The following is a 25182-nucleotide window of genomic DNA, read 5'->3' as shown; positions in this document are numbered from 1 at the left end:
TCTCGTATGCACATGTGTACACGGACAGGTAGACATACCTTGATGGATTTCTTCCAATATTTGATAGAGATCAGTAATTGTAAAGTATACTTGCTGACTCTCTCATTGCACATGAGAAAGCCAGAAACAAGTCTCGAGAAATGGTACAGGAGATTTGCATTGAATATCCTTACACACGGCAAGATTCACGATATAGAAAATCATATTCATAAATACCAAGACCTTTTCAAGACCACACAATAGCTAAGGCCAAAATGCCACTCGTCAAAATCAACTTAAATTATTCCCTCATAACTGTAATACCCTACAGAACCAATGAACCGCGATTTCACCAAGGAAATGAAAACCACAAGACCTAGACAGACGCTACAGATTACTGATTCTACAATGTTTGCTTACATGTTTATGCATGTCATATAGATGTTTTCAATGTAATTTATCAGTTTTTTTCCTTTTCAGTTAGTAATCTCATTTCTCTGCAAGTTCAACCCATTGCCAACATTTATTTTTAGGTATTCTTGTTTCCTCCAATTAGTTATTACTTCGGCAAAACATTAAATACAGTCGTGTAGGATTTGACACAGATGGGATTCTCTATAGATCCCTGGATGGTTTGTCGTTTCTTTCTTTCTTTTCTCCTCTTCCTTCCCCCCTTTCCATCTTGTGCTCATCCAGCTGGTGAGATAACTCAGTGTAATAGGCACCGGGGGCACAGGATGGCGTTATGTTATGTCAAGTGTCATTTGCACAAGCCAAGAATCCGTTCTGGAGCATATGCTGGAGAACAAATCTCCATCCATCCATCCGTATTACAATTTCGGTTGAAGCACCCCGACCAAAGGTTTTACTCGTTAGTTCAAGATTCAATATTAATTACATTCATATTATCTCTAAAGATTTAACACTGCTTTTTTAAAAATCAAACCTCTGATGAGCAAAGCTTTTACTCAATTTTCTGGCGTTTGTTTGCTAATCAGGAAATGAAATTCCTTGGTTCCAAGATTAGATATCTCGCCTCTGGAATGTCGAAAACGCAAACCTTCCTAGTCCGAGTTCTAAAAAGGACAGTCCCTTCTTTTCGAGTGATGTTACGATTATACGGTAAATATAAAAGAATTTAGAATACTAAAATTTTAATCTATAAAATAATATCAGAAAAATTAACTTTATATAATGTTGTATATAAATAAAAAAAACAAATTATACTAAATAGGATGCATAAAAATAGGCAATATTTTTATAAAATGTTTCTATTAAATTTTTACATCATTTGTGATTCATTTAATGAACTATTCACGCAGTTCCGAATTTTTTTCTATCAACAAGTTATTGTACTATATTAATGTATTAATCTCTGCTTATTTACCTAAAAATATGCACGTAGGAGGATTTTTTTAAAATTTTATTCATTAAAATTTTGATATTTTTCTCCGATAACTTCAGAACACATTATTGCGCAAAAATAAATTTTACTCGCATTTCAAAATTTGAAAAACTGTTTTTTAATGATATTAATACTATAGTTGTAAAATTTTTTTCTGAAATGCAATTTTTTTAAAAATATTTTTTTTACCTAATTTCCTATTATAAATTACATTGTTGCCCTGAAATTCAAATTTATTTTCATTGTTTCATCAAATAATCACGTGATTTTACTCCTTTTCTGAAATCTAAGGAAGAAGGATTCTGTTTATATCCATGTAGTTCAGATAATAATAAAAAAATGAAGTTACAATTTAGAAGATAGATGATGATCAGCACAATTTTGTTTTTAATAGCTTTATGATGTCCCGGGATTGTCTCCATTAGGAAGATTCATGCTCACGATGAAGAGAACATACAAAAGACCATTAAAATAAATGGTCTTTTGATAGTTTGATGGAAACATGGGTATGATGTTACATCTAAACGATTTAACCGGAATTCAATATAACCAATATCCACGGCAGACCAGATGGTCATTATAGGCGATTTGTTATAACATAAAATTCGATACGTTTTTTTAAAAAGACAATCGTGTTTTATTAAAATCCCAGCGGTCCGTTTCTTTGCAAGTACATTCTTACTATAGTGATATTTGTTACACTGTTGAAAGACGAAATCCAAACACCATTATGCAGAAAAGAATAATTCCATCTAAATCAAATGATGCTTAAAAAATTTTCTAAGATATTATTAAAAATTTTCTTAAAACTCGCTATATCAAAGTGTACGAATATCTTCTGTTCTTTTAAGTAAGGCACTGAAAAAGAAATTTAAAATTTGGGTATTTAGCAGCAGAAATATACAATAAATATTTATACACATTTTTCAAAAGATAAACAAGGATATATCTTCGTTACAAATAATTTTCATCCCTCACTGCAAAGACTGAGAAAACAAATTTCATAGCCTGTATTTACTGGGTCATTTTCACGCGTTGTGCCTTAAATGGGTCAAAAAAATAAGTTTCCTTCCAAACTGGTGATTGCGAAAATAAAAATAATATGCGAGTTTTGAAGTGAATGAAATCGCAAATAAACCAGTGGGAGTCTGCCTCACTACAAACCTTTTTATGATTAGTTGTTTCATGCACTGATAAGCTTAATTTTTTTAACGTCCGGTTTTTAAAACAACACTAGGGCTATTTTGGAACGAACCTCGTAATTTTGAACCGCAGTCAGATGACGAGGTCTGAGATTGACGCGAAGACGGAGAGTTTTGAAGATGAGCCAGCTTCCCCCTCTCCAAACTTCCACACCACTCTAGTGGGAGGACGTTTGGTCCCGATGGATTTGACGTGCACCAGACCCGCTTACACGATGGTTCTTCGTTGGAATTGGATCTCGAACCTGAAACACTCCGGTTCCGAAGGCGAGACCTTACCACCAGACCAGCCCGGCCCATTTCGTACACTGAAGAGATTCAAATATGTATTTTGGATCTGCTGACTAGATGTACAGTTTCATGCGGATCTACAATTAGCTTGGATTAGATTATTATATTAACTTTCCATTTTAAAGTAACAGTAGGGTTATTTTGTGAGGACCCCGTAATTTTGAATCGCAGACAGATGACGAGGGCAACAGCTGAGCTAGCATCGCTCTTTCCTAGCTTCCACATCATACTAACGAAAGGATATTTGGCTCCAATGTATTTAGCGTTACTTAAACGACGGTTCTTCGGTGGAATCGGATCACGAACTTCCAACCGTCCGGTTCCAAAGCCGATTTGCCACTAGGCCACCACGGTCTTCAATTCGGATCAACAATTCGAGTGTCAAAATAGCATATCAAGTACCATCTAGTATTAAGCTGTTGTATTCTTAAATAAACATATATAGACTCTTAATAAACAGTTTATTGTTGAAGAGATTAGATCTAAAATTTGATACAGATGTCTAGTTTAGATGTAAATATCATGTGCCAAAATGAATCGATCTGGATTTTTGCGTTTGCATAAATTGTCGTATTCACATAAGTACAAAAACATAATCAATGCTTTAATAGAATTGTCAAAAAATTTGAATTGCAATTATAATTCTGATGAGAAAGTCAAGTGCGTAATTCATCGTTCCAATTTGTTGAATTGTCGTATTGAAACGCGCACGGGCAGAGGGACAGACAGTATATCCGTTGATTGATTTATTCCTGCATTTGATAATTGCTTGCAATTGTGGTGTAAAGACCACATACCAAATTTCAATCTTTTAGCTTTTTTTAAAATATAAGTTATAGTGTTTACAAAAAGATATAATTTTAAAAATAGCGTTTTCGGACTTAGGAAGATCTAAATCTTTACAATTCATCAAAATTTCGAGTTCGATTTTTACTTTTTCATGTACTAAATATACAAGAAGAGAGTATTGTAATCGTTTAAGAAATTCAGACTTGTGATTTTGCAAATATCCACACTTCAGATCTCCCCAAGTCCAATAGAATATGTTATTTTAATTGAATTTGTCGGTCTGTAAACACGCTAACTCAATAAAAACTTGAGCTAGACGGATAAAATTTGGTATAAGGTCTCTAAATTTGTGGATTTCTATCAAATTTTGAACGAATGCATTCAGTGAAAGTCTCTTCGGCTGTCCGAATATAATTTAAAAAGGTAACTGCAAAACCGAGAGAGCTAGATGGATAAAAATTTGATATAAAGATTTGCCATCTAAAATGTAGATTGGTATTAGATGTGAAACTAAAGCCGTGTGGGGGTCGACCGTCTGTCGGTTTGTACTTTAGACACGTAAACGCGAGAAATCAAAAAAGTAATGAAGCAAATCTATGAAATATGGTGTTTGGTTTTTTACCACATTTGGAATTTTGCGTCGAATTTTAGTTTGAATCGATCTGTAAAAAGACGTTCAAAACACACGTTCAGTTTTCTGGTAATTTTGTATTATCCTCATCTCTGGAATAATTGCTAAAAAATCACCATTAAAATCTTGCTCTTATAGTCTTTTTCATAACTATTAATCGTTAATAGCATACAGTTTATAATACTCAAATGCATTAATTTATTAGAGGGCATGCGAGGAAGTTTCGGGGGAAAACACAATCGCTTGTTTGTGGATTGCAATATTTTCCATTCATAAAATTCGTATGAGGAAAAAAAAAAATGCAATTGTACTAAAATGCTAGAAATTTAAGCAGAATATAAATAACTTTCATTTAAATGTAGCTTGCTGAGCAATTAGAGGCTGTTTTATGGAATAAGGGAAATTTGTAGGTGTAACGAGAGGTTTCTTTAAAAAAAATTAATTGATCAATTTTAGTAGTCCTTTTGTATTAAGTTTTAAGGTCATCGATGGTATTTTATTTTTGACTACCCAGTTCAGATTCATTTCATAAATCGTCAGTCTATTGTTCAGATTCGTAAATAAATCCTCACAATTTCTAAAAATTATTATTTTTACTTTTTTACATTTAGTGAAGTGTAAAAGAACGGAAATTTTTACATTGGATCAAAACATACTGTGGTCGTTAGAGATTGAACATTTGAAGTGGATACTAAAACGAAAAATAAAATCGCTAAAATATTTTGCTTGAAAGTAGAAATTAGAAACTAAGTTTGAATAGAAAGCTTTGCTTTAAATAAAAATAAGTGGAATTATTTTTCGGCATCCAGAAGTTATTGAATCTTTTATATTTTATTACCATTTTTAAACGTTCAAAATAAAAGATACAAAGTCCTAAATTTCAGTTAAATACAAATGAAAAATAATGTATGACAGCTAAATCAAGATAGAAAAATGACAAGATCTCGTGATTGAGTCATCATCACCGGGACAAAATCTGTTGAAGGTTGTATAATGTATTCAGCGATGTCGTGAATGTAATGCCGTTAGTAAATGTTCGAGAACTTTTCATCTCGTTAGCATAAGATATTGAGACTAAATAATCGAAGAGAACTAAAACATAACAATAGGCAAAAATTTGATTAGTGGGAAAGGTTGCCAGCCAGTGGTAAGAATATTGGCAATCAATTAGTGTCACTTTATGGTTATGCTTTACATGTTAAATGTATCGTCTTAATTCAATTTTGGAACGCATTACAGATTTTGCAAGAAAAAAGAATACGATATGGGGTAAATTTGCGTTAGTCATGACTGACGACACATGTCCACTATGAACTTTATACTTTCGCTCCTTTCCTTATTACCATTTTTTTCGGAATCAATGCATCATTAAATTCTTTCTAAACACACACACACACACACACACACACACACACACACACACACACACACACACACACACACACACACACACACACACACACACACACACAGTCTTATGTGCGATGTATAGAAAATAAAAAGAAGTGTAATCCTGAAAAATTTTGACAACTTTCCATTTTTTAGACCTATCGAAAAAAATATGAACCTCTTGTCTGCGAACATGATAACTAAAAAAAAAAAGCTACAGAAATGAAATTTGATATAAAATATTAACACTAAAATTAAAGATTTATACATCAAATGCTGATATTACCAAATTTGTCAACAGATTGGCTGTCTATCGATGTGCTTGTTCATTCGTGTGAAAGAGCGTAAAATATGATTTTGAACACCTCGCTCTTAACAAAATCTTATACATCTACACTTTTATTAACAAGTCCACATACCAACTTTTATTCAGCTAGCTTGTTGCGATTTCACCTCACGTTTATATACTTAAAAATTCAATTTTTAATTTTTTCGTTAAAAGAGCCCGTTCAAAATTTGCTAAACATTTACAGTTTGGATTTTTGTTTCCAATATCCACTCTTTCTTGATGGAGTAAATAAATACTCAATTAAGATATGGTATATATTTTTTATTTTTCCATTGACGAGAAAAACTGCAAGTATTGATAATGTAATCGCATTCGATGTTAGATCAAGTCAGTTTTAAAATCCAAGGAAATTTATTACAGATAAATCTCAAAATTTTGAACTTTTCATTTTTAAACCGCTGGAAATCTGTTTGGAAAGAAATTCAAAATTTTGAACCGCTCATTTCTAAACCACGAAGTTAACTAATCACGAGCCACAAAGTTTTTATCTGTGGTCAGATGACAATAATAACATATGAATAGGAACCCTAATATCGCAACTTCTAGACTACATCAGAACTTTTTGCTTGCTTCGACAGATTTTAAATGCATTTTCTCGCATAACAAACCTTCAGTGGATTCATAAAGGTGCTATAACCATTAAGACTATCCAAGAAGAAACCTAAGCAATATAATGTATTCAAGAAATGTCTTCAGCTTAAAAACTACGTGTCGAATAAGTCTCACAGCTAATATATTTTCCAAATTCTGAAGCAAAAATATAAGGAAAAAATAATCTCCATTAATAAAATTAATGTTATATTCGTTAATTCTAACTAAAAGTTTTAAATTAAACTCTTCCTTTTTTAAAAATTTGGATTGCTACATTCACTTCATACGCTTTTATTTTCCTACGCATGTATTTAATGAAGGCTCCCCTATAGAAAATTAGTAGACAAAATTGAAGTCGAATTTTGGGAGTTAAGCAAAGTTACAAGTGGACGTTTTTCAACCAGTGGTACGCATATCCCCCCCCCTCGAGGTGGAGGTACTTGAAATAAATTCACTCAGGGTTCGCGGAAAAAACGATGTGATGGTGGACATTGAGAGATATGTATATTAATATTGGTAATTATTCAAAATTGAATGGAATTGTGATACATGAAACAATAATGATAAGTCAAGGGGTCTTTGGTTGAAACGTTGGTCTAAGTCATAAACTGAATCAATTGCTAAAAAGTTCTTCAACTTTTCTCCAAATTACGAATATTTCCATCTAAAAATAATCTCTTGCCACCTAACACAAACAAGCAGGAGAGCGGGACTAAAATTCTGTACGGATACATCCGTCATTCCCTTCAAAATTTCTTATTGCAGCAGAAACACCCAGTGTCTTTCATACTTCCTAAATTTAGTAACATCTCCCGATGATAGAGACTGTGATCTGGCGACTTGAAAGGGCGATAACTCGCCAAACCTGATCTTCATCTTCGCGTCCTTAGAGCAGGCGATCATGGAAGCGACACTCGACGCTTCCCTCTTCCCATTGGTTGCTAGGTGGGGTGCACGTGAACACGAGGTGATGGTGCGACACCATCCCCATCTCATGCTATCAGGTAGAGAGTAGCATTCTCTGATTGAAACAGTGCGCGGTGAACACAGGCTGCAAATTTCGTCTGCGACACTCAGCTGTGGAATCCAATAGCTATAAATTTATAATCGTTTGCTTGCTGTATCAGTTGCATATATCAAGGAATACGAACGCCATGGCAATTACCACAGTCTCTAATCAGGTAAAGGAATCCCGATATCCGCATTCGTAATTTTGTAATAAAATTACATGCGTTGAGAGTTCCCGGTGAAATACTGCTTTGACAGTGAATTTTAAGTATTGACTTCTGATATTAAGTTCTTAAATTATAATTATGGATTTATGTATGATGTTGTCATACACGTTTGATGATGTAATGTACGTTGATAAGTTGCTGATCCGGCATGACATTTCACTGGTGCAAATAATTTTTGATCATCTCAAGCGTACTCATAAATATTCATAAGAGAATTCGCTAAATGAATTTATGTGATGTGCCGATACTATGATATGGCAAGACAGCAATTCAATATTTTTGGGAAATTTTGATTTAAAAAAAATATTAGATTTGAGCAGTATGGATCAAAGATTGTTGTTGTTCAGTTAATTAGAATTCTTCTTACAGTACGAAAATATGGGTTTTACAGAATGGCGTAAGCATTTTATTATTAAATCATGTTTTTAAATTTATCTTTATTATACAAATTATTTTATTGTGGTTTGATTACAGACACGTTTTTTTTTTGTACGGTATAGCTTTAAATACATCTCTGTGAAATGTCTATTGCGATCAGAATATTTTTTATTAAGCTATAAAAAAATTTCTCTATGCAATTCATTCATATAGTGAGAATTATTTTCTATGCTTTGAGTTCTATAATTATTAAATAACCTATATTTCTTGTTTGTGGATTTTTAAGAGGTACTTTTGAGTATTTTATTTAAAGTATATAATAATGTACTATTCTATGTATATGACATATAATGTGCATATTGAGAATAATGTATTCACACACGATTTTTAGTAAATGAACTGAGCTATTTTACAGTGAATTGTTGAATGATAGAAGTCTGATTACCTTCGATGTATACCGGGATGTAATGACTTAGAGGTGCTCGGAATTTCAAATTCCGGTTTTTATTATTTGTAATTTTTTCATCGAATGTCTAATAATGAATGAGTTGGCTACAAGAATTCGAGGTCAGTGCAAAAAGTCAATTATAAAGCAATACAAACATTTAAATTTTTATGGGAATTCGAATCCTTTCTATGCAGTCTGAGAGGAAAAATTTTCCTGCTTTCGACACTAACTAAACAATCGTTTTATCAAATTATAACATTGAAAAATTTTAATAATTGGCAGCATGTACTTTATGTAATGTTCATTGAAAACTGAGTGGCTAAAATAGATTGCTGTGTTAACGTTTTTTGTCATTCAACAAGAATCCATATAACTTGTGCACAGAAAAGCTAATAACTAAATTAGGAAGTATATTTATTCTCTATATTGAGCAATAAAAAAAATAGATATGCTTTAAAAATTATGTTAAATAACAAAATGTGCTTGTGATTTTAAACGAACAAATATCGATAAAATATAAAATCCAAGAATTATGAAACATTATACAATTATTTTCAATAGTTATATTAAAAAAAAAAAATATTTTCCATATTTTGGTACCTATTGACTACAGTACAAGTATAATTTTGTTCAAATGTAGATACCCCCAAATACTGATTGCTAAGACTTTTTATTCGTATGGGTTTTGTGTATTTGCGTCATTCGCAGGCACCGGCAAGTTGGATTTGTTCAGGCAGTCTGCATTTTTGCCGCTTCGTTGCCATAAAAATAGTCTACGTGAGTGATAATTAAGTCTTCACACTACAAGGAAACATTTATAATAAAACGGTTTCATTATTTTAATTTTTTAAACTAACATCCTTTTGTAGTACCATACTCTTTAAATCGTAGAATATACATCTGTTTACAAAAAAAAAAAAAAGTGTGGGGGGATATTAGTTCAAACCCGATAAACGCATTCACTTTTCTAACTACACCCAGAATATTCTAGTCTTTTTACTGTCAGCAGAGCTATATTTTTCGGGCCCCTGAGCCTGGGGTCAAAAAGTTCACCCAACCCCTCTATGTGACTGGCATAAAATTTTTGCTTTTTGTCTGCGGAATTTCTCGACCCTGACTTCTTTTAAGATCCTTGCACGTATCAACGTTGGCGAATTGTTCAAATGGAGCGCCAAGCGATTGCATTTCATAATATTTTATCAAACTACTTAGGATTAATATAAAAAAATGAAGCATCCGTAATGATATATTTTCATTTTTCGAAAATTATCTAATAGTTTTTTTCTGGATAATAAAAGGATTCTGATGTAATCGTTTCGATTATTATGTTTATATCATTCAATTTTCGGTATATTATCTTTTTAGTGAATTTGTTCTTGTGGAGCATGTCTGGGCAGTGTCTTTCTGTTGAGCAGCGATTCTTATTTGTTCAACAGTGTACACATATCAAAAATGGTTTTAGGATCGTGATAGCAACGTGATGCTTTTCAGGCAATATTTTTTGTTCATGTGATCACTTGCTTTACTTCTGTGTTTACATGCTGTATTTACCTATGGATTGAATTAGACCTAGTGTAGAGTATGTTTTAAGGTCCTTTTTATTATGGTTTCGAATGTTTTGAGTTATACTTGAATAAGTTAACTAAGATTGGACATTTAGTTTCATCTTCGAAGTGCTTGAAAGAATGTTGAAATTATATCCAAGTATTTTGTGAAAAACAAATATAGAAAAGTAAATAGACGAAAGATAATAAATATTGGTTTTAACGAAAGATAATATATATTGGTTTGACAATTCTTTCAATTTTACATCAAAAGTTCCAGCTGTCTAGTTTTTATGAAGATATTTATATTAATGTAACATTTGAAATCGGTTTATACTTTTTAAAGGTTTTTTTTCTATAAAAGTTACAGGCAAATTAAAGATTTTAAGACATAAAATTGTCATGAATATTTTGGAAATTCTCAGACAACACAATTACTGTCTGTTCGTATCAAAAATCGATCATTTTTCTGCTCTGCTATGCAACAACATTTTTTTATTTATTTTGCTTTGAAATATCGCCTTAGCTGCCTTCATAATTTGTTTTAGCTATGATTATTTGAAAAATGTGTTCATAATTTATAGGATTTACTTCTAAACGGACTGTCTGTCTTATAAAAATAAATTTGTATTAGCGCGTAATTTTTATTTACATGCGTTTAAATAATTATATAAGAAGCACATTTTGATATTTCTAGTGCACAACCATTAAGTGGAAAGAGTATTTTGTTTAGTATGTATTTCTTTTTATTAGCAGACGAAGTCCGATTAAAAGTATTAAATTGTCTTCAATTTATTTGGCATGCAGACTAGATAACAATCTTGGGTCTCTTCCTCGTTAATTCGCCACATTGTAGTTTAATTACAAAGTGGTAATAGGACTCATCAAGCCTTGAATTGGTTGCTAAATTCGAATCTTGTTCTGACCAAGATTTTAAAATTCTAATGTTATGGAATCGAAATATTTTCCATTTTATTATGAAGGGTGTTTCAGCTACTATTTTCTTACAAGTGTTTAACTGAATTTTATAAAAAATATCCAAAGGACAATAATTTTGTTTTAAAATATATTGGATTTTATAGCTTTTATAAAAATATTTATCAAATATTTTTAAATAAATAGCCGTAGAATATCCCTAACAAAATCCGACCTTTCGAAAATCGGCATAATTGTGAGTTTTGTCTGTTAGTCAGTTAATATGCCTGGCTGTTTCATTTCTTTTTGAAAGTCGCCATTGAATAAACTATTTGCTGAATGTTGCAACAAGCTGGAAGAATTTTACGCTAAATCATCGATACTAGTCTCGTGCTCGATTCATTGATATCCCATTTTTCTCCTCGCAATGAAATACTGCTTCCTTCGTTTTGAATGACCCAAATCGCCTATCTTTGGTCGTGAATGTTGCACAACCTTTGCAAAGGTCGTTGCACTGTTCTCTGTGTAAAAGGATTAAGTTTTGTTGCAAAGCCGTGGAATCTTGTATGTACCATCAGGTAGATATAAGGTGAAAAAATCTCAGTATAAGCAAAGAACGATGTTGAAATCTACAATAAAGATTAATGCAGACAATAAATTTTTAATTCATCTATATTAACTTTTGTTTATTTGGAAAAATTCACATTTTAACTTCATGTACTTGAAGGGCACCGATATCTTCCATAATGTTTAGTTTTATGTTGCTCTAGTCTTTTCAAATTCATCTTGCTGTTTTTTACTGGATTTTTAATATTAGTGGTTCTAGTTTTAATTCATAATTTTCAATGTAGCTAATTCGATTTGAAGATATTAGGCCAGGAGAAAAATGAAATCAAATCTGTAGTCTAAATCTGTTTAAAGGAATTTTCGATCCAGCACGGTCTGGTCTTTGAATTCAATTTGAACTGTTGTATTGCATGTACGAATTCTACGATTTGGTTTTTTTGTATTAATAAATTTCAATATTAATTAATGCTTTGTAGAAAATGCTGTAAAATATTAAAACAAACTTTTGCATTTGAAATGCACTAAAAAATGAAATAATATATATGACACGACAGTATAATTTTGAAATTACTGTTCCACATTTTTCTAAAAGAATTCATGCGAAATATCTACTGAATTCAAAATCCAGGTAAAGTTACAACTCCATTGTATAATATGGTTCTAAATACAATACCAAATGATTAAGCAGAACTATTTGATATGGATTAGTTTCGTTATGAGGATGTTATTGATATAAAGGCAAGGATTTTATTTTTTTTGCGGAATAAACTTATTTGATTTGGCTTCGGTGTGACGAATGAATCCGTCATTGCAGCTTGGTTCAAGGAACAGATATTTCATTGGCACGCTTTTAGGTAAATTCTTTATCAGAACTGTGGGTACCATTTCAATATAAAATTGAGCTTATTCATGTTTTCTTTATCTCATGTTTTTTAATCTTGAGGAAGTGGTCAGAAATATATTGTGCACTAAAAATAACTACAGATAAAATTTCTGTGTAATGCCTCATTTAAAGAAAATTGGATCTTACTATTGATCGCTTTTCCGTGCGTCATTTAAAACAACGGTAACCGTTCTTAACTGGGTTTTTGATTTATTCATTTCGCCTAAATATAACTATTGGAAGTCTAAGTATAATACTGAAATTTAAATTGTTTCAATGCATTTTCTTAGAATTTTGAAATACGTTTCACCTTGATTTAAAAATTGCTTTGGTAACATATATACATCGAACAGCATCTGAAACATTGAAAATTCTGTACAATGCATTTTCTCACCATTACAGATTGAGAAAGTTTGAATATGCATATGCTCACACGAGGGAAAAAAAAATTAATTTAAATTAATTTAGGTGATATTTTATTGATATTTGTTGCACTTTATTTTTTCAATGTAAGCGCATATTTTTAGATAAAATTTTCTAAATAGTATGTGACGTTTTCTTTTTCTCGTCTGGTCAAGTGTGATGTTTTGAGAGGCACTCTGCGATTCTTTCAGATGGAAACAGCCAGGGAAGAAAGACGTTCAGAGGGTTTTTCTGCGTCGGGAAAGCTTTTCTTGGTTGCTTCGGGTTTTGACCTCTAACGTGCCGCAAATATTTAGTAGCTGCACTCATTTCTAGTTGCCGCATTCACTGTTGTATTATAGCTTTGTCTGCATTCAGTAGTTTAGTCGACAGCTATCGTAAAAAGTTTAAAGGATTCTTTTCATTGCTTTTCTGTTTGATCTAATTTAAGGAAATTTGGTTCTTATTGTCCATTTGTTGAAAACCTATCTTTAAATCCAAAATTTAAGAAGAAAATCATAATTGATTGGTAATATTAATTACCTCTTTTTTCAAAATAATATCTTTTGGCTTTTATGAGTTCATAACACTTGCTGTCCAAGATATTTGTTAATTAAATATGTGATAAGTTAACTGCATTACATTTACAGTTTTGAATGAGAGTCCATTGATTTGAGTGCATTATATGTTTAGGTATAATAGTCATGATGTGATTTTTAAAATCAGAATAGAATATTATTTTACTGAAATAAGAAAACTAAACCATTCGAATTTTCTGTCCTTTTTTTTTTTAGTTGAACATAAAGGAGCAATTATTCAACTTTCCGGTTTGTTTATGACTCTCATAGGAATTCAAGTTATAATAAACTTTAAATTATTTTGTTTAGTTTTCATTTGATTAATTCATTAATTTCATTTATTTGTTTTCATTTATTTTAAGAAATAAAATCCGAGAAGAATATTAAACCTTTATTTGTTCGAAATGACTCTTGTACCGACTTATTAAATTTCTCATGAGTAGAGGTTTTACATAGAAATTGGAATGATAAAAATTATCAGGCCATTTCACTAAATTCTTAGGTATTAAGTAAGTAAAAGCAACCAAGAAAACAACAATGCATTGTTTTCATATTTATTTCCCAACTAAAAAATCGCGGGAGAATTTTTCGTACAAAAATGTTTTGAAATATTAAGTCGTCGCCGGTGGAAGAAGTGTAAATAATAGTGCCATCTTCGTCATTTGACTGCGGCACAATATTACGAAGTTTGTCCCAAAATAGCCCTCATGTTGCTTCAGTATGGAGAGTTAATATCACTAAAGCTCGTCGCTAAAATATTAATTCTGCGATACCTCTTAACACTGTTAACTTTGGTAACCTTTCTTCTTGTACTAATAGGCCTTTCCTTAAATTGAAGTTCCATTCAACTGTCATCATCTATAAATAAAACATCTAATCGATTGTTGGCCTTGTTTGCCTAGTAGAAAATTTGATACCATTCTTACCAGATTAAGAATTGGCCATACACGGCTCACACATAAACATTTGCTGTTGGGGGAACCCGCACCCCGATGTACAGCATGTCAGTGTCCTATGACGGTTCTTCACATTTTAATAGAATGTTCACAATTTAACAATGAACGAATTCGCTACTTTCACTCTCCTCAAATTAAATTAAAAGATATTCTTCATAAAGTACCCCATCCCCACCTTTTTACCTTTTTAAAAATGATTGGCTTTTACTTTTTGATTTGATTCTTAAATAACTTTTAGATTCTGTTTTACCATGCTCTTACGTTTTGTAGATTGTACAGGTTGACAAGTTCAGGAAAATGATGCAATTTAGAAAGAAATTTTTAAACCTTTAAAATAGGATTAATCTTACCGTATGTTTGGCGCAGTTTAATCAAAAATGGTTCTTGCGCCAATAAACTTCATCAACCAACCAACCATTCAACTGTCAATCCCTCGTGTCATCCACGTGCTGTTCTTGAAAAAGAGCCGGCCGTAGTCGGAAGGTAAACTTCTTTTTAATGTGGCGGAAGTCCTCGCTCGCTCGCTCACTCAAAACGCAAATAAGGTTCAAGGACGTGACTTGCCCTTTTCTATGACTGGTCAAAAAACATCTTACTTCAGCATGAAATAGTACGAAATATCTCGTTGCAGAATGGCCGTGGAAATCGTGATGTACCATTGAATTGGTTCCGCGTACAGATCAAAGATTTCGGTCTTACTAATTAATTTTTGTTAGCATTGTAACCTTATCAGTATGTTAAAAAGAATACTTGCAATAGAGGGTCTCATTAATCTTTGCTATTCCTTGTAGAACATTGCTTTCAGCTGGCATATGATTTATTTACGAGGGTTTAATTATTTTGACGTATATAGCCAATTAATATCAATTTGGTGTTTGTAACCATTTAGTATTAACAAGGAGGATTAAAATGTAGCAGACCGTAGTGTGAATATTTTAATTCGTTACGGTGCCAATATATCCGCCTGTATGCGCTTTTAGTTTAAAAAAAACAACACATTTATGATATTTGCTTCATCATTGTTAATATCTTGAACATACTGCATCCAAAATTTATAGTTTTGTTTTTGCTTTTGGTCCTTTGAACCCGTTGCTGTTGCTTGAATTTTCGATATTATTCTGCAAGCTTCTTCTTTGCGTGCAATTATTTTCAGAAATTATTCAAATATCTCGCTAATGTAATGTTTCATCTACGTAATTCCTGCATGAGTGTGGCGCAGCTTAGCCAAAAATGGCTTTTGTGCCGTACAACACAAACTATGCAATTCCTGCATTTATATCTGGAGGTCGCGGTGTCCTTGTGGTAAGGTCTCGGCTTCGAAACCGAAGGGCTTCAGTTTCGAGACTCGATTCCACCGATAAACCGTCGTGTAAGTGGGTCTGGTGCACGTTAAATCCATCGGAGCCAAACTCCCCCTCGCTTTTGTAGTGTGGAAGTTTGGAGGGGGGGGGGAGGTTCCCAGCTCAGGTGTTGTTCTCGTCATTAACCGCTGTTCAAAACTACGAGCTCTGCCCCTACGAGGTTACCCCAATTGTTGCTTTAAAATGAGAGGTCAATATAACTAAACCAAATTAAACTAAACTAAGCATTTATATCTGTTTTGAGTTTCATTAATTTCAACAGAAAATAGAAAGTAAACAAGGGTGGAACACGAATGCCATGAGCAATGGTATAACGGGAGTAAATCGTGTTTGGATTGTGTTATTGTTTTCTACTTTAAAAAGGGCATAATCGTAATAATATTTTGTCATCTTTGCGCTTATTTAGAGTGGCACCCAGGATATGTTCCTTTATCACCTCCCCCCCCCACTTCTCCGATTTGTAAGCCTATTACCATAACACGAATAGCACATATATCAGATTTTTGGGGGATGAAGGGCATTTTAACGTACTTTAGTTTTAATTCATGAATATTTATCATATAGCTATTCATTTTTTAAAAAATCTTTTACTGATTTTCATAAAACAATCAGTTTGAAATTTTTAATGCTAATTCAGTTAACTATGAAATATTTTATAAATTGTAAAATATTTCTGAAAGTATTAATTTTTATTTATTTATCCATGTTTTTTAACTTTCATATAACAATCTATTTTGTTTAAAAGTCTTCAAAAACATGCTGTTAACTATGCTTTTATTTAAATTTAAGTAATGACTTATTTAAATATTTTAACTCTTTATTATTTTATTTTCTAATTAGTTGAAGCCTATCATGTTGTTTATTTAATACTTGGTTTTTGTGGATTATGTGTAATTACTTTAACGTTTACAAAGTGTAGAGAAAATATTGTAATCGTGAAAAAATTCGAGCACGATATTTTGATTATTCTCCACGTTTCAGAAATGTCTAGGTTTAAAAAACATCTTTGGCATTTTGTCTGTGAACATGATAGCTTAAAAATGCTTTGATCTAAATGGGTGAAAGTTGGTATATGGACTTACAATCAAATTTTGAACGTAATCCATTCTGAGGAAGTCTAGTTGTTCGAGGTTAAGTGAATGCGGTGATAGAAAGAGCAAGATAGATAAAATTTGGCACACAAGTTTAGCATTTAAGATAAGAATATATATCAAATTTTGAACCAAATTTGTCGAAGGCTTGACAATCTATCGATCTCTATTCGCATGCATGTAAACACAATGACTTAAATCAATGCAATTCGGCATGCGATTATGTGATTACAACTGCAGTTCCGTGTCAAATTTTGGTTTGTCGATTGGTAAAGGTGTCTGAAATACATATTCGCAAGATGCTGTAAAAATGCTAGATTCACGCCAAGCACCTGTATTTCTTTGCCAATGATCGCCAGAGCCATGCAAAGCATTTGCGGTCTTACTCAAGGTCCGCAATTTTAGGCGAATCTTTATTAGAGTATGCGAAATATTTTCGGGGGAACCATTTCCGCTGGTTTCCATACCAACTTTTAGCGCCTTTCAATAATTAAACTTTTGAGTTTTATTCAATTTATGTTTGAGTTCGGACGTCTCGATTTTGTAGGAATTTCTTTGAAATGTCGGAATTCGTATCATTAACGGACTGGAAAATGTTGAAAGTGATTTTCGGGTTTCTAGAGTGCTTTGATTTTTGGGCATTTTGCTGATTTGTTCGTTATCTGCTCCTTTAAGCTGGCAGTGCACTTCTAGGAAAATATATCATAAAATATAGTTCTTGTTTGATAGGCGAATTATTATGGACTTTGTCTGAGAAGCGGAGGTCGATAATTCATTCTATTTTTAAGACGTTATTTCTTTTATGAGCGAATAGATGTTCGTTCCGTGTAACCATTTTGCATTGAAAAATTCTTGAATCGAATCTATTCATTCGATTTTGATAAATGGTTAACAGAAATATCACTGTTGTTTGTCTTCTGCTTAGCGGAACAAATAACTCGATTCATCATGGACTGACACGAAACATCGGAGTAGCTCTGTCTATCCTTGAATTTAAATAAAAACCAAACTTGCCTGTTTATGAATGAATGCATTAGATTTTCTTTTTAGCTCGTGTAATTTAGTGGCTTAAATTATATTTTTGTATTTTGAAAGATTTATTGACTCATTTTGAATCGTTTTGTTCGAACTCGTCATTTGAGCACAGTAGCTTTCAATAGGAGACTTGTGGACTTCTTTGGATGATTAAGTTACAGCGGCAAGAGCCCGAGAAGAAATAATTATATAAAATTTTTTTAAAAAGAGTGGCAAAGTATCCAATGAAAATAATTTAATATTAAATGTAAGGTTTGAATCATGATTGCGGGTGTGAAATTTTTCTGCTACAATGCAGAAAAGTAGAATGCAGTGGCAAGTTCTTCGGGCAAATGATATCTACAGTTAAAATTTTTAATTTAGAGTTTCAGTGTAATATCTCTTTCGATACTTTCTTAAGAAGTTGCAACACCATTTATAAATTTTTATACTTTTAAATGCAGAAGCTTTACTTCTGCGTTATAAAAATATAATTTATCATCCAGGAATTCGCATTCACCTTAAATCGCGGAAATATTTTCCTCTTTTTGTATCGCTATCTTCCTCCATCGAAGAAAAACGCAGATAATGGTGTCTAATTTTAAAAATTGCCTTTATCTCTCTACATTATGACGTACTTGTTTCCTTTATGTAATCAGGAGTCATAATGAAAATTCCAAAGGTTGTCCCTTGTCTCCTGCAAGGATTTCAATGTCAATCGCTACAACTATTGCTGTACAGGAAATTGGAACATAATTTTGTTTCTTATGCTCCCAGTCCTGAATATTTTAAATCTCTTGATTGTAAGGTACCCTTCTGAGGTTTCTGATCTGAGATGCAAGGAAAACTGACAATGTTTTCTGATTTCTTTTAGTAGTAAGTTACTTAAAAACTGGCAACTCGAAGATGACAAAACGGCAAAAGTTATGGGGTATATAATGGATAGTTTTAAACCCAAAATATGATTCTAATGAATTTAAATTTTGCTCAAATATATCAATTATTTTTAGTCTTACAAATTAGCTGCAGAATGCCCTTTTAGAAAAAAATTCATATTTAAAATGGATAGTTTAATTTCATGGAAGTCTTTCTAAAACCCGAAAATCGGGTGATAGTATGTATTATATCGTTCGCCTTTGATTCAGTCTCTCCTTGCTTTTAACGTCTGTCAACTTGTGCTGCTGATTCTATCTAGTTGTGATTGTTGTAGATTTATAGCTAATTATATCAACATTTTACTATAATTAGTATTGATATAATTGCCTAAGTAACATTACAATGTTATGAAGTTCTCCTAGAAATTTCAAATTATTTTACAGTTCATCTAATTGTTCAATTTTATTTCTGTTAAAGCAATTTTTAGTTGCTGCCATAATCCTAAGCCGCCTTATAATCGGCTATTTAGATAAATATTTTCAGGAAAGGTTCAAGTCGTAATGTAAGAATGGCCCCGAAAATTGAAATGTTTTCGAAGTTGTTGCGCTTTTAATAAATTATCCAGTTTATTTCTATTTTAAAAACATTTCGTAAAAACAAACCTTCTTCCTCTGAAGTTTGTATCAGATAATTGAATCTTTAGTACAAATATGCCATCTTTTCCAAAAATCTGACTATCAATGAAATCTATCTCGCTTAAAAATTATAGAAATATGATCTGGGTGTAAAGAATTTTGGCAGTAACCTTCCTCGCTTTTTGGTAAACCTAATATCTTTTGTGGAAATTAAATGTTACAGTTCAAAATTTATTCCATCGCTTAATAGCTTTTATGGCATCTTTTAAAGAGATGACATAAAATAATGTAGTATTTGAAGGAATTTTAAAATAGCACAATTTTGCTTATTCTTTAATATATAAACGGTAACAACAAAATCCAAATGTTAAATGAGTCATTTTAGAGAATTTCCTTATCTTAAGCTAACAGTATCTTTGTATTAATTGTTCAACGTATTGAAACAATTACTTGATAAATGTCTATTATATAACCTTCTAATCAAGTTACGAAATTTCAACATCCCGTTTTAACCATCCGTCATTTGTAGATAATATCTTATTTAAGATGCAAAGAAAAAGCCAAACAAACCATTTAAAACGTGAAATAAGGTCGAAAAATATCGCTGCAATGCAATGGTGTTGTCGTAAATAAGAATGTTTAATCGAAGACAGTACATCAAACATTTCCGCTTTTGGAATCATTTCTGAATTAAAGTTGATGCTGCATTTCCCGTACTGATGGAATCGAGTCAGTTCATCATCCATTCAGTTATTGGAGTGAGTTGTTTATTTCCTCCGTTCAATTCGCTGCCACTGTCAACCTTGAAAAGGTCAGGCGAGTACGTATCTAGAAGAAACGGTTCTTGTCGCAGTTTTCGCATACACGAGGAGAGGAAGAAAGAGAAAAAAGGATTAGCCTTTGACAACCGCTGTAATAAGGATTAATTTTAAGGTTTCAAAAAGCGTCGCATCAAAATAGAATTGTATCATTGCCCTATACAAAGAGATTTAAAAGAAATATAGCTTAAGGCTTTTTTTGTTTGCAAAATATTAGAATCGGTAGTTTTTAACCATTCATGAAATGAATATGTTCCTTAATTCTACTTAATTTTTGATGCTTAAGAATTTATTTGGAAAAAGTTCAATAAAATTTCGTTGTCACTTTTCATTTCTGATGTTTCCTAAATACTTAATTCGTTATAGTCTTATAAGGGTTAACTCGTGTTTTCTTAACTTTCACTTTTATAAATTACAAACATAGGCCGGTTGCATGATAATGTCGCCGTTAAATTGCCAGCCAATAATTTGCTAAACTCGGATGTAATTGTCAAGATAATTAAAACCATTGAGGTGAATGTGCTGATCAAAAACAACTTCAAAACATTTGATTCAGTCGCCAGAACGTGTTTTTGTGTATGTGTTCATTTTTCTTAACCATCGTTTCATTACAGTGTTTTAATCTTTTTTTTTTTAATGTAAGCATGCTTGACGAGTAAACACATTAGTAAAATGTAATTATTTTAATTCTGATAAAAAAAAAGTGCAGTAAAAGAAATATCGTTCCAGCTTTCTAAAACAATTTTAAATGTCAATGACAGATTCGAAAGGAATTGAAACAATCGGAAACAATTGGTAAAAAAGGGACCATTTTTCACAACTTGTTTTATAGAATAATCTGCAGTTCAATTGAGGAAAAATTAAAAGCACTAAATTTTTTGACGATTTCTTAAGTTTGCAGATTTTATGAAAAGGTTAAATCTGGAATTTTAAAAATAAAAACGGTTAAAATTATGTTGAAACTTTGATAAAAATACGAATTGGACATGAAATGTGTTGCTAAAAGAAAATCCACGAAATTGACCTTCAGTCAACAAAAATATCGTAATTACCTTTTTTGGTGTTTATCCTAAAAATTCTATAACAATCGAAATAAACAAAACTTCCAAATCAAAAAATAGGATAAGTTATCTATTGCTTGTTATCAATGACTTTTTCCCCCTCTTTTCCGCAGCGGCTGGAGAAAAGTTTAAAAAGAAAACATTCTTAGATCTTGTTTATCGGTAAAGTTTATATTATAGGTGTAATCTTTTTATCGGGAAAAGATTCAATTAACCGTTTGGACACTTGTCTTTTGATCCATCGCACCACGTGCTTTTTTGAGTGTTGCAATTGTTTCGCTATGCGTGCCATATAAACATCTTGCTCGATTCTGACTTTTGAAATTTTGTTCGTTTGATTCATTGAACAAATTAATTGGTAATTCGAAACTAAAAACAAAGATATATTAATACAGATGGCAAGGAATATTAATATTTGTCGAGTTAACCCTCTGACCGAGTAATTTTTTAAAATTACTATTTAGATGCGTTTGCAAATAAGTTCAAATATTTTTCAAAGAAAGTGAAGTGATACTATATGTTACACGACAATATGATATAATAAAAAATAATCTGTAATCGTAAAAATAAACACTCCAAACTGCAAAAAACGCTAGATGCAGTAGAAAAATGGACCGATTAGCAACTCGCGAAAATCGCGGGATACACAACTGGAGTGTTAAAGTTGACAGAAAATTAGCAAGATTATTTGTCTTCAAAATCATTTCATTATATTTCGGCCAAAACGTTAAGATTTAATTATAAGTAGGTATGATTCTTGTCAGAATGAACGATAATGCATAAATTATTAAAAGTTCAGTGTATATTTCTGATAGTTATTGTTTCTATTTCTAGGTGTCAATTTGGTTTCAGTAGTTTTGAATCTGAGGTTTATGAGGAAAAAAGTTACTATTCAAGACTAATTTTAATAGGAAGATATAAAAAAAAAGAAAGAAAAATAGAAACGAATTAATCCATAGCGGAATGATGCATAACAATTTTAAAGAATGCTTTAGTTGTTTTAAAACTTAAGAATGCTTTCACTAGATCAAGTTCGAGGTCCTATACAATGCACATAATGTGGCCTTTCTTCTAATAAATTGGAAATTTAATATTACATTTCAACTTATTTCTAGTTTAATCAACATGTTAATAATATATTTAAATTACAAATTTTATTTTAATTTTGTAAAAATGTTTTATTTTTTTTAACGTGTATCATCGGAAAAATGAATTAAAGTAATAAAATACTAGACAAAATTTAATCGCAATTATTAATGATTTCATTACTTATAAATAAAAGCATTTAATTTTTGATATATTATAAGAAAATAATAAATTTTAAATTCAATTTTTTACAGGACCTGCCGAATGGAATAGAACATAACCAGTAAACGAATAATTAATATATCAGTATACTATAAATAATTATATTTTAATGTGTGCAGTAAAGATTTTAATAATTAATTTTAAACATCCAAAAATTTAATTTTTAATTAAAAAAAATTATTCGTCAACTACGCTAATATATTCTTAATGGACCTACTTGGTCAAACGTCTTTTCACTCCAGCGGCTCTAGGCAACTACTGCGGAAATCCGCTACTGCGTAAAATTCATCTAATGTGCCCTGCCTGTTTAATTTTTGAATCCATTTGTCTCATATATGTTGAAAATAGATATGATGAGCATAGCTTAATGACGCAGTGGTGGTTTTGGTGAACATGGAAATGACAATTGTAGTGTTTGTTCTTCCTGAGAACTGATAATACGTTAAAACCTATTGATCTATCCAATCTTGATTATGATGAATGATTCTCGCAGAAAGGATTCGAATATTCTAACGAAATTGTTTAACTGCTTTGTTAAAACTGTCTTATTTTCCTAACTACTAAATGAAACTGATAAATTTACATTCGGCTCACTTCAAATGCGATGCAGTTAATGTGACGAGACTGGGTTGAACTACGCATCTTATGCTAGTTCATTTAATTAAATTTTTATATGTTAAGGTTAATGGGATTAATCGGTTGTTAATGACTGGTAAAATGATGAATCGATTTATCACGTTGATCGGTTATTTATTAATTAGCTGTTATTATTAATTACCGATTAATCGCCATTTCCCGTAGCTAAAATATATTAGAATCGACAAATTTGAGTTTTTTTATTCTAAAAATAAAAGTTGAGCGTCTAATCTCGCATAATTTTATTTAATTCTTGATACCTATTTTAATTTTTAGTTTTTTAAATTTCGCACGGAGTCCTCTGGAAATGCTTATCTCTTTTGTAATTCCATGATTCAAAGAGAGTTTAACACTAGACCATTCGCAGATCTGGGTAGATTCTTTTGTTTAGAGCTGCCGTCATCGTTTTTTGAGATTTTCTGAATATCATATTTATAAAATAAAATAATAATACCTTCCATGTAATAAGAATAATAATTAATAATAAACAATTAAAATGAAATAAAAATTCGTGGGGCACCAACGTGGTATCGTTGGACAGCATAGTGTTAAAATCGCGGTTCCAGCATACACGCATAATGTCAATCTGCATTTGACAGTACTCTTCATTCGTTTCAGTGCATCTGAAAGCGAAACGCGTTCGTGATAAATGCCAGATGTCGGTCTCTTTGTTCAGCTGAACTCGATGAATGAAACGGAAACATCTTGGTGATAACATTCTCAAACGGTGGGTAGCTTCTTGTATGAGACTCCGCTGTGACACACCTGTAATGATAATGCGCGTGCCCTAATATCTAGTTGTCTAGTATATTTTTTCTACAAAAATTTAAATCTGTATTACATATGTTTTTTTTAAATACATAATTAGCTTATTTGGAAATTTCAAGGCATCTTTTACCTTATAGTGATATTTAAAATTTTTGAAATATATTTATTCTCCAAACTGTTAGTTTATGAAAGATGCAGTGAATTTTTATTCATTGGTTTGGCAGGATCATACAAAGCTTTGCTTACATACTTTAAGGACTAATAGAAAAAAAAACGAATGCCTTTCCTTATATAATAAGGATACGAGACATCGTATATTTGAGGATTCATTAAAGTTTTAATGGTAAAATTGGAACTGAAAAGAAATTGCTTCATTTTCTTGAATAATTCCCTCCCCCTTCTCAGTGCATGCTTGGGTTGTAATCTTCTGCGCTTCGAAAAAAAAATTATCTCGTGGTTCAAAACGTTTTATTTAAATTCTTCATTCATATTTTAGCCCTTTTTTTTATGCTAGGTAATGCTTTAATATGCTAAATATCTTCCGTGTTAAATACTTTTCATTCCTAATTTATATATCGGGTGTCGTCCTTGTCTTTCGACTGTGATTCAAAATTTTGAGATCCATCCCAAAATAGCCCTAGTAATGCTTTGAAACCGGGACGTTAATATAACTGAACTAAACCTAATTTATATGTAGTTCTTAACATTTGAAGATCGTGTGATTTTACTTCGAGAACGATTTTGAAGTTGGTGCTTTTTTGCACGAGCCCGGAGTTTGAAATAGAATGAAAAACAAACTTTTAAATAATCTTGTATACTAATTTCATATATAAATATTTCCATAGAAATATTAAATATTTATATAATAATGTAACGGGTCATAAGTGTAAAGTTTTTGTTTCAAAACGTAAGAATTTAGCTGCAGAGATGCATCCAAATAGTCTTTTTATATCGTTGTAGTTAATAAAATCGATTTCAGTCGAATGATCTAATTTTTTAAGAATATATACCCCCCCCTCTTCGGATATATTTGTTGTATATCTTCAGAAAGGAAAGCAGAGCTATTCCTGATGAATGTGGGA

The 25182-nt window shown here is 31.6% G+C and overlaps 1 protein-coding gene across 1 annotated transcript in view; it reads left to right on the top strand.

Moving 5' to 3' along the window:
- Positions 1 to 7559: 7559 nt before the first annotated feature.
- LOC129958102 (protein phosphatase 1 regulatory subunit 3B-like) overlaps positions 7560 to 25182 on the top strand; it is a 29263-nt gene continuing 11640 nt past the window's right edge. The window contains exon 1 of the mRNA XM_056070299.1: positions 7560 to 7807. The gene's annotated coding sequence lies outside the window, so the exon portion shown is untranslated. The remainder of the gene's footprint in view (positions 7808 to 25182) is intronic.

Source organism: Argiope bruennichi, chromosome 2 (genome assembly GCF_947563725.1).
Source record: "Argiope bruennichi chromosome 2, qqArgBrue1.1, whole genome shotgun sequence".
NCBI lineage: Eukaryota > Metazoa > Arthropoda > Arachnida > Araneae > Araneidae > Argiope > Argiope bruennichi.
This window is presented reverse-complemented; position numbering and strand designations above follow the sequence as displayed.